Source organism: Rhinolophus hipposideros, assembly GCF_964194185.1.
Source record: "Rhinolophus hipposideros genome assembly, chromosome: 13".
NCBI lineage: Eukaryota > Metazoa > Chordata > Mammalia > Chiroptera > Rhinolophidae > Rhinolophus > Rhinolophus hipposideros.
The window spans coordinates 54,024,560-54,027,035 of NC_138059.1; the positions used below are offsets into that span (position 1 = coordinate 54,024,560).

Below are 2,476 nucleotides of genomic sequence, written 5' to 3' on the forward strand. Positions count from 1 at the left end.
GGATCTAGTTTCATACTTTTACTTGTGAATATTCAATTATTGCAGCACTATTTGTTGAAGAGGCCATTTTTTTCTCCATTGAGTTTTCTTGGCTTCCTTGTCGAATATCAGTTGACCACATATGCTTGGGGTTATTTCTGGGCTCTCAATTCTATTCCATTGGTCTATTTGCCTGTTTTTATGCCAGTACCATACTGTTAAGATGATTATAGCTTATAGTATAGCTAGAAGTCAGAAAGTGCAATGCCTCCTGCTTTATTCTTCTTTCTCAGGATTTCTTTGGCTATTTGGTGTCTTTTGTGGTGCCATCTATATTTTAGGAGTGTTTTTCTACTTCTGCAAAAAATGCCGTTGGAATCTTGACAGGGATTGATTACATTAAATCTATAGATAGTTTTGTTAGTATTGACATTTTATCAACATTAACTCTTTCAATCCATGAATACAAGCCACCTTTCCATTTCTGTGTCTTTAATTTCTTTCATCAGTGTCTTGCAGTTTTCAATGTAGAAATCTTTCACCTCCTTAGCTAAATTTATTCCTAAGTATGTTATTGTTTTTGATGCTACTATAAATCATATTTAGCTTTTTCGCAACGGGTTTGCCGCCAGAACACAGGTGTAGTGAAAACCACCGCTGAATCTAACCCAAAATGGGAAAGGAAAAGACACACATCAACATCGTTGTCATTGGACATGTAGATTCCGGCAAGTCGACCACTACTGGTCATCTGATCTACAAATGTGGTGGGATCGACAAAGGAACCATCGAAAAATTTGAGAAGGAGGCTGCTGAGATGGGAAAGGGCTCCTTCAAGTATGCCTGGGTCTTGGATAAACTGAAAGCTGAACGCGAGCGTGGGATCACCATTGATATCTCCCCGTGGAAATTCGAGACCAGCAAGTATTATGTGACCATCATCGATGCCCCAGGACACAGAGACTTTATCAAAAACATGATTACAGGCACATCTCAGGCTGACTGTGCTGTCCTGATTGTTGCTGCTGGTGTTGGTGAATACGAAGCAGGTATCTCCAAGAATGAGCAGACCCGTGAGCATGACCTTCTGGCTTACACACTGGGTATGAAACAACTAATTGTTGGTGTCAACAAAATGGATTCCACTGAGCTGCCTTACAGCCAGAAGAGGTACGAGGAAATTGTTAAGGAAGTCAGCACCTACATTAAGAAAATTGGCTACAACCCTGACACAGTCGCATTTGTGCCAATTTCTGGTTGGAATGGTGACAACATGCTGGAGCCAAATGCTAACATGCCTTGGTTCAAGGGATGGAAAGTCACCCATAAAGATGGCAGTGCCAGTGGAACCACACTGCTTGAAGCTCTGGATTGCATCCTGCCACCAACTTGTCCAACTGACAAGCCTTTGCGTCTGCCCCTCCAGGATGTCTACAAAATTGGTGGTAGTGGTACTGTCCCTGTGGGCCGAGTGGAGATGGTGTTCCCACACCCGGAATGGTGGTCACCTTTGCTCCAGTCAATGTTACAACTGAAGTAAAGTCTGTTGAAATGCACCATGAAGTTTTGAGTGAAGCTCTTCCTGGGGACAATGTGGGCTTCAATGTCAAGAACATGTCTGTCAAAGATGTTCGTTGTGGCAATGTGGCTGGTTACAGCAAAAATGACCCATCAATGGAGGCAGCTGGCTTCACTGCTCAGGTGATTATCCTGAACCATCCAGGCCAAATCAGTGCCGGATATGCACCTGTGCTTGATTGTCACACAGCTCACATTGCTTGCAAATTTGCTGAGCTGAAGGAGAGGATTGATCGTCGTTCAGGGAAAAAGCTGAAAGATGACCCCAATTTTTGAAATCTGGTGATGCTGCCATCGTTGACATGGTTCCTGGCAAGCCCATGTGTGTTGAGAGCTTCTCTGACTACCCTCCTCTTGGTCGTTTTGCTGTTCGTGACATGAGACAAACAGTTGCTGTGGGTGTCATCAAAGCAGTGGACAAGAAAGCAGCTGGAGCTGGCAAGGTCACCAAGTCTGCCCAGAAAGCTCAGAAGGCTAAATGAATATTATCCCCAACACCTGCCACCCCAGTCTTAATCAGTGGTGGAAGAACGGTCTCAGAACTGTTTGTCTCAAATGGCCATTTAAGTGCAATAGTAAAAGACTGGTTAATGATTACAATGCATCGTAAAACCTTCAGAAGGAAAGGAGAATGTTTTGTGGACCATTTTTTTTTGTGTGTGGCAGTTTTTAAGTTATTAGTTTTTAAAATCACTTTTTAATGGAAACAACTTGACCAAAAATCTGTCACAGAATTTTGAGACCCATTAAAACAAAGTTTAATGAGAAACCTGTGTGTTCTTTTGGTCAACACTGTAATTTCCCATAGTACTACTTAGGTAAGACTTAGAGTTGCCCATAACCTATTTCTGGTGTTACATCTACTGAAACTAGAATTTGATAATTTGGGGTTAACATTTTCTGGGTGGGAACTTTAGGT

General features: G+C 42.3%; 1 pseudogene across 1 annotated transcript; it reads left to right on the forward strand.

Moving 5' to 3' along the window:
* Window positions 1-652: 652 nt before the first annotated feature.
* On the forward strand, window positions 653-2,039 carry LOC308506747 (elongation factor 1-alpha 1-like; annotated as a pseudogene). Its single transcript has one exon. The product of its transcript is annotated as an elongation factor 1-alpha 1-like (transcript).
* Window positions 2,040-2,476: the final 437 nt, after the last annotated feature.